Source organism: Drosophila ananassae (assembly GCF_017639315.1).
Source record: "Drosophila ananassae strain 14024-0371.13 chromosome 4 unlocalized genomic scaffold, ASM1763931v2 tig00000073, whole genome shotgun sequence".
NCBI classification, from domain to species: Eukaryota; Metazoa; Arthropoda; class Insecta; order Diptera; family Drosophilidae; genus Drosophila; species Drosophila ananassae.
Genome location: NW_025319042.1, coordinates 1042632 through 1051422, shown reverse-complemented (window position 1 = coordinate 1051422; position 8791 = coordinate 1042632). Strand labels below are relative to the sequence as shown.

Genomic DNA, 8791 nt, shown 5'->3' with positions numbered 1-8791 from the left:
TCCAGATGTTAGGGCAGGAGATGATGAAGTGTGGGATAGAGCTGAAAAAGCGCTGCTTGAAGCCGTTAAAGAAGCGGGCTTGAGTTATGAACTGAGCCCTGGTGAAGGTGCATTTTATGGTCCAAAGCTAGAGTTTGTTTTGAAAGATGCAATAGGCAGAAGCTGGCAATGTGGAACATTGCAAGTTGATTTCATTTTACCAGAACGTCTGGGAGCTTTTTATATAGGAGCAGATGGGCACAAGCATCACCCTGTCATGTTACATAGGGCAATTCTTGGGACTTTTGAGCGTTTTATTGGAATTTTGATAGAAAATTACGCAGGAAAATTTCCAGTTTGGCTTGCTCCAACGCAACTTGCTATTCTGACCATTACAAATGAGGCTGACGGTTACGCCACAAAAATCAGCAATGTCTTAAAAGAACAAGGTGTAAGAGTCAAGACTGATTTGACCAATGAAAAAATTAGTTATAAGATACGTTTGCATAGTCTAAACAAGGTTCCTATATTGTGGATTGTAGGCAAAAATGAAGTTACCAGTAAAACTGTGTCAGTGAGAAATTTAGGATCGGAAAGACAGGAGTCTTTTTCTTTGGAGAAGGCTATTGAATTGTTGTTAAAAAGTATTAATTTGAATTAAGGGAGTTAAAGTTTGCAAGTTAAAAAGAACAATAAAAACAGAATTAATGGATTCATCACAGCTAAGGAGGTACGCTTAGTTGATCACAGTGGTGAAATGATCGGAATCGTGCTAATAGAACGAGCTTTGGAGCTTGCACAGGGTGTTGGTTTAGACTTGGTGGAAATTGCACCTGATTCAACCCCTCCAGTATGTAAAATTCTGGATTATAGCAAGCAAAAGTATGATATAAAAAAGAAAGCAAGTGAAGCAAAAAAGAAACAAAAAACATTAACTATAAAAGAAATTAAACTGGGTCCTAATATTGGTGATCACGACTACGAAACAAAATTGCGTCAAGCAAGAGACTTACTTGTCCACGGACATAAAATTAAAGTCACAATGAGATTTAGAGGGAGAGAGCTTATAAACACTGAAGTTGGACTGGAAAAATTAGAACGGCTAATTCGAGACACTGAAGATATCGCAAAGGTAGAATTGGCACCTAAAAGAGAAGGGAATCAATATTTTTTAGCTCTGGTTGCTAAGTAGCAAAACGGCTTAAGAAGTATAAGTAAAGTTAAATTATCGCTCTCTCTTTGATAACATGGCGAAAATGTCTTATTAATCCTTGAATCGGCCAAGCTGCAGCATCGCCAAGCGCGCAAATTGTATGTCCTTTATCATGTCTTATACATCAATACAGTTTTTATCCGTTTTAATCAAACTAAAATTTTCATGTGTGGTTAAATGAATTATATAATATACTGCGTTAGTGATAATTTAGTTAAAAAATTTTTAAAGGAAAACTTCTTGTTAATTTTCAGTTCACAGATTTATTTGGATGGTGTGACGTATAACGCTAAGGAGACAAAAAAATAGAGAAGTGTGTACACCCTGCAGAATTTGTACACTATTTAGCAATAGCCTAATAGATAAATATTTCTTGCATTTCAGCCTGAGTGATTTATGCTTTAAGCAAGAATTACCTGGGGGTATAGCTCAGCTGGTAGAGCATCTGTTTTGCACGCAGAAGGTCAGCGGTTCGATCCCGCTTGCCTCCACCAGTCTATACAGCTCTAGCCGCCACAAAACCTGTCAAAGCAGCTTATTTTAATCTATGAGGATTTTATACTACTTCCCTGAAAATCTCTATTTCTTTTCGTAACTTTTCTCTACACAAGTAATGTTGGTTATTACAATTGTAATATATACCAATTTAACAATAAATTAATCAATAAATGTTAGAATACTAACAATTAATTTATTGGTAACGCCTATGAGTGGAAAAAAGCATGTTTTTAAGATGATACCTGGAAAAGAGGTGTTTAGAAAAACCCCGACTACAAGGATAAAGTGGCCTGAAGGTAATGATCCTACAATGCCTATTAAAAAAGTTGAGCTTGTATCGCTGGATGATAAAAACGATGTAGTACTAGGCTTATTGCCTATAAAACTTTGCAGCAGTTCTTGCCTAGACAGTTACATATGTCTGGAGGAAGAAAATGAAGGAAATCTGGTAGCCAAAGATTATAAAAGTGATTCTAACTTAGATTATGTAAAAGGTAACCATACATTTGTATATTACGGTAATGAGTTGGCTAAGTTATCATATACAAGAGAGCTTGTGCAGCCTTTCAAAACTATGTGTAGCAGTTCTATTAAATCAAAAAAATTGGAATACAAATATGTAACATGGGAAGATTCAGATACTGGCAACAATAAATATTATTTTTCAGACGAGGCAGGAAATATAATCGATTCACCTGACAATGAGGTATTACAAGACATTATGTTATACTACGGTGAGAGACATATAAGAGATGTGCTACTGTTGCTATCAAACGCGTTTACTAAAGTTTTTATTCAGGGCCTAACAGACGGCCAACTAAAAACTCTTGCCAATACTCTTAGTAACGAGCAACTACAAAAAATCATTCCTGAACTGAGCTCAAGCCAGTTGCAGGCCTTAGCAGAGAACTTAACAGATGAACAACTCCAAGCTTTAGTGGATCATCTAACCAATCACCAGCTAAAAACCCTCGCTCAGGAACTAAATCCAGAAAAGTTACAAATAATTGTTCCTATTTTAAATGATACTCAGCTTGAAGCTCTAGTGAGAAAATTAAATTCAGAGCAAGTAAAAGAAATTTTACCTCACTTAAAAGTGGATCAGTTCAAAGCACTTATTAAAACTTTAAATGACGAGCAATTTACAGTGCTTGCAAAAGACTTGGCTGAGCACCACTTGACGATACTCTCCAAAGAATTAGAAGGTGATCAGTTGAAAGCTTTAGTAAATAGTCTGCAAGAAGACCAACTGAAAGACTTAGTTAATAAGCTTGATCCTGAGAAACTCGAAGCAATTGCTCAGGATTTAACTGATTCTAATAGGATCCAGATTATCATTAAGTCTTTAGTTGATAATCCAGAAAAACTTCAAGCTTTTGCTCGCAATATGTCTAATGAGCAGTTTAAAGAACTTTTGGATAACATAGGCGCAGAAGAGCTTAAAGATATTATTCACAAGCTGCCTTATGAAAAGGTGACAGCTGTGATTGGTGATCTTGGCAGTAAAGATCAATCTAAAGCTATTATTGATGCATTAAAAGGGGAACTTGACGAGCAGAGTAAACAGAACAAGGAAATGATTGAGATGCTCAAGCAAATCAAGGACGATATGCCAGAAATCGGACAGGCCTCAGACTTCACAATAGTAGACATTAATAATGACTCACTGTTATTTGTATAGTAGTGATTTATAAAGATAAGTAGTTTTTTATAGGAGGTAACTATTATGAGTAAAAATACAGAATTATATTCTAGTGAAGAAGTTGAATCAAATAATACATTACAACTTCCGAAGCCGGCGTTTAATAAACCAAATTTTGCAATACCAGAAATAAAGAAGATTACTACTAAAAGCGCACCGGATGGAATTGATATAACTAAGGTTATGGAAGAAAAAGAGATTAATGCTATACCGACAATCACGGTAAGCGTTAAGAATCTTAAAAATTTTTATGATGGTCTGATGAAAAGTATTAATAAATATAACGATGATGTAAGTGATGTGATGACAAGCGGCATAGTAGAACCACTGTCATCAACTATAGAAAACATAGGCACAAAGACAAGCGAGATAGACGCTAAACTTAAAGATCTTCAGGCTAGACTTGATGATATACCAGAGATTGGAGAAGCTCCTTCATTACTCCATATTACTGGCGGAGAGAACGGATTGCTTTAATAAAAAAGGTAATAGCTTGCTAGCAGGCTGTTGCTTTCTTTCACATACCATTTCAAGGTAACTAGTTAGTTTCAAAGTTCTAATTTTTTATAGGAGTTAGCATGAATAATAGTAAACAAGAAAGCAAAAACGAGCTTAAAGTAATAAGCAAAATAGAAGTTAACGCCAAACCTAAAGGTTATGATGAAACAGTTGCGCGAAATCCAGCGCAGCTTGGTTATGTCCACAAAGCTTTAGATAAATTAATCGCAGAGCTGAACACGAAATTCGTTCCTGAATTGGATGATGTATTGCATAACAATAGCAACTCTATCAGTCAATTAAATGACATGCTAACAGAAGAAAGGAGTAAGCTTGACGAGCTAATAAAAGAAATTAACGATTTAAAATCTTCGCTAGAACCGCCACCAATGGATGCTCCTGAATTCATATAAGAAAAAAAGTAATAGCCCAGTGGGCTGTTACTCTCTCTACATATCGTTTCAATACAGCTGAATTAGGGAATCTGTTTTAAAACTTTCGGCATATAGTTCTCATCATGTTTTGCAAACACTGTATCTGCAAGAAAAGTACTATTATCAAACATTTTACCTTGCACAACAACACCACTTTTTTCTGAAAACATTGGTGGAAGTATCCCTTGATATTTTACCACAACGCTTTTGTTAAAATCTGTCATTTGAAAAATTACTTCACTTTCGCTCCGTATCACGCTATTTTCAACAACCATTCCACCAACACGGATTAGTTTTTGACTATTTTGTAAAACTATTGCCTCACTTACTGTATAGAAAAATGAGATGTTTTCTTTGAGCGTTGTTAAAATAAAAAAGACTATGCAGCTTAAAAAGCAGAAAATTCCTGAAGTTATAAGTAATCGCTTATGTTTCTTCTTCATTATTATCTTTCAGGCTTTCTAGAATTTTTTTACTTTTAATATAGCAAGAAATGGTAAGAATCAGTTCTCCGGTAATCAATGTAAGACTAATAAGGTAAGCAAAAATCACATACGTGTTCATAATATATCGTTAATAAATAACTCACCTGCATCAAAATAAATTAAGCTTTCATCCTTTTGCTGCAACACCAATTTACCACTTTTATCTATATCAGCAAAAATTCCTTCATACAATTTGTCAGCTAACTTTACACTGATTTGCTCATTCATTTTGAATGCTTTTTTTAACCACATTTCTCTTATAGCATAAAACCCATCAAATAGCCATTGCTTTCTTAGCTTATTAAAATTTATTATTAATTCCTTTAACAGATCTATGTTAGACACAGACTCACCGTAATTGCTAATGCACGTTGTTCCTGGAAGTGGTGCATGACTGACATTAATTCCAATTCCTACAATAAGCCAATTCGAATTGGATCTTTTTTCAAGCAATATTCCACTTATTTTCTTGCCATCAATAAGGACATCATTTGGCCACTTATACTGGAGATTTAGACCATTTATAAATGACAGTATAGTATTTCCAACAGTAAGAGCAGTAACAAAAGTCAATTCTGTTAATTTGCTAACATCCGCAATTTTATTCACCAAACCCTTCTCTGTCATCCCAATGCCCTCTGATGTCATCCCAGTGCTTGACACTGGGATCCATTCTTCTTTTTTTCTAGATTCCAGCGTCACGCGCTGGAATGACACCGAAAGCTGGCTTTCATTCAGATAATCGTTAAAGAGGTTTATTACCAAACTTGCATAAAAATTACCCTCGGGAGAAATCCAACTTTTTCCGGTACGCCCTCTACCCTCTGTTTGTTTGTCGGCAATAATAGCGGTTTCATTTGATATTCCTTTATCAATTAAATCCAACGCTTCTTTATTAGTGCTTGAAACTTCTTTGTAATGATGAATATGAAAACCCTCAGGGATCACCTTGTCAGTCCTTTAGTTCAATGAGTGAGTAAAACGTACAAGAAAAGAACGAGGTTGATCAGTGAAGCCACTGAAGTAATAATGAATAGACCCTTAGAATAAGCAACCTTATTACCACTAGCTTTATCAAAATACATAACTTTCATGATATTTAAATAATAGTAGCATGATATCACACTCGCTATTACAAGGATCAAGGACAGGCTGATAAAGCCAGAATTTATTAAACTTTTGAATATAAAAAATTTAGCGATAAAACCTGCAAGTGGAGGTATTCCCGACATCGAGAGTAACAGCACAGAAAGATGAAATGCTACAATTGGGCGTTTCTTCCCTATACCAGATAAATTTGCAATATCACAATCGTCATCGTCAATTTGTACAAGATATGAGAATAGCCCTATGCTTGTGATGATATATATCACCAGATACATTAAGGCACTATCTGTTCCTGCTTGTGTAAAAATAGAAAGTGAAGCAAATATAAAACCAATGTGACCAATTGAACTGTAAGCAAGCAGCCTTTTTAAGTTTTGCTGACGCAAGGCCCCAAAAGCTGAGATAAGCACAGACAATGCTGAAACGTATAAGAAAATAGGCTGAACATAACTTTTTACATTTACTAACTCTTCATTCATCAATCGAATTAAAAATGTTACAAGTGCAGCTTTTGGAGCTGTAGAAAAAAACGCAGTTACTATAGGTGCTTACTGCAGGAGTAGATGTCCAAAAAGATCGTTTAGAAGTAGAAGTTGTAGCATGGGGAAAAAGCCGCGAAAGTTGGTCAATAGAATACCGAGTATTTGAAGGTGATACTGGAAGAGGAGAAGTATGGGGAAAACTCTCTGAGCTCTTAAATCATCATTTTATCGGTGAAAATGGTCTTGAATACATGATAAGTATGATGGCGGTTGATGCTGGGTATGCGACACAAGAAGTATACAATTGGGTAAGAGGTCATCAAGGCTCTGGAAGAGTAATGGCAGTGAAAGGTGTAAATAAAGCTCTAGTACCACTTAGCAGCCCAAGTAGAGTAGATATAACAGTTGGTGGTCAAAAGCTAAAAAGAGGAATAAAGCTCTGGCCAGTGGGAGTATCGATTTTAAAGTCAGAACTTTTTCAATTACTTAATGTTTTAAAGGACGGTGAAGAAGCTCCAGCAGGATACTGTCATTTTCCCGAGTATGCACCTGAATATTTTAAGCAGCTAACGGCAGAGCAATTAGTCAGCAAAGTAGTAAAAGGTTATACCAAACAAGAGTGGCAAAAGGTAAGAGAAAGAAATGAAGTATTAGACTGTAGGATTTATGCAAGAGCAGCATCTATTGCGCTTGGAATCGATCGTTGGCCAGAGAGTAAATGGAATAGTTTAAGTGAAAAACCAGAAAGTAAAAAATCAAAGAAAATAGTGAAAAGCAAATGGATCAGCGAGTAGTAAATGTATAACGAAGATTATCTAATTCAAGTCGAAGAAGCGATAAAGAAACTACAAAACGGAGAGCGAGTAGTATCAATTGCATATGGTGACCATGTTGTAAGATATGCTGAAGTAGATATAAATGATTTACTAAGCTTAAGACAACGTATTAAGGCTGAATTGAAAATTGCAGGTATGAAGCCAAAGAGAAAAATTGTTTTTTCAACAAATAAAGGGGTTGACAAAATTATGTAAAAATGTTATAGTTTAGAGTTGATATCTTACAGTGAATAATATGGATCAAAGTCAAGGAAGGCTTAATGTTAATGTAAATTTTGAGGGGGAATTTGCTCAGTATCTTACAGAAATGGCAAAAGTTCAAAATAGAACTATTGAAGAAATTGTAAAAGATCTAGTAGAAGAAGAACTTGAGGTAAGTAAACTATCTGAAGGTGACGAAATGGATGAAGGAGAAATAGCTCTACTTGAACTTGCTGCTAAACGTAATGTTCCTGGAGCAAAAATAATTAGACATGAAGATATCAAGTGGGAATAATTTACCAAATTGGTTATTTAGAAGGTGTAGATACCGAAGATCTTCCTTCTCTTCCGAAAACAATACGGTTAAGGGTGCAAAAAGCTATAGAAAAACGTCTCACAATTATTCCTGATAAAGTAGGTGAGGCTTTATCGCATAAATGGGTAGGCTACTTTAGGTTGCGTGTTGGCGATTATCGAGTCATATACTTAATAGATAACTCAGAGCACATGGTCAAAATTGCAGCAATAGGACATCGAAAAGAAATTTATAAACGTAGTCCAGAGTAATGACTCTCTACATACAATCTGTTGACCAAATTCTCTAGCAACTTGCTATAATTTTTCAATGTCAAATTGTGCAACAACTTGTTGCATAATCAAAGAGGCAAAATGTTATTAAAATCATTCAAACAACTATTTAACAAACCAAAGATAAAAAGCTCAGCCTGGGATGCTGCAGGCTCAGGAAGAAGATTTTTTCACTTTCAACCAGAGTTAGGAAGTATAAACAATTTGCTGTCTCAAAACCTTGAAACTTTACGTAGTAGATCACGTGATATGGTGAGAAAAAATCCATATGCAGCAAATATTATTGATACAATAGTAAGTAACTCTATTGGAACAGGAATAAAACCGCAATCAAAAGCAAGGGATGGGGAATTTCGAAAGAGGGTGCAAGAATTATGGCTAAGATGGACAGATGAAGCAGACAGTAACGGAGTAAGTGATTTTTATGGATTACAAGCTCTAGTATGCAGAAGTATGATAGAGGGAGGAGAATGTTTTGTACGTTTAAGAACGAGAAAGCTGGAAGATAGATTTTCTGTGCCATTACAACTGCAAGTACTTGAGTCTGAACATTTAGATAATAAAACAAATCAAACTTTAGGAAATGGTAATGTAATAAGAAACGGGATTGAGTTTAACAAGCTTGGGCAAAGAGAAGCATATTACCTATTTAAAGAACACCCTGGTGAAGGCTCATTTGGTGAATCAGTGAGAGTGCCAGCAAATGATGTTTTACATATTTATAGACCATTAAGACCTGGGCAAATTAGAGGAGAGCCATGGCTTTCG

The 8791-nt window shown here is 35.4% G+C and overlaps 1 non-coding gene across 1 annotated transcript; it reads left to right on the top strand.

The window, feature by feature from the left end:
- The first annotated feature begins 1610 nt into the window (after window positions 1–1610).
- Trnaa-ugc lies at window positions 1611–1683 on the top strand. Its single transcript has one exon. It is a non-coding gene; the product is annotated as a tRNA-Ala (tRNA).
- Window positions 1684–8791: the final 7108 nt, after the last annotated feature.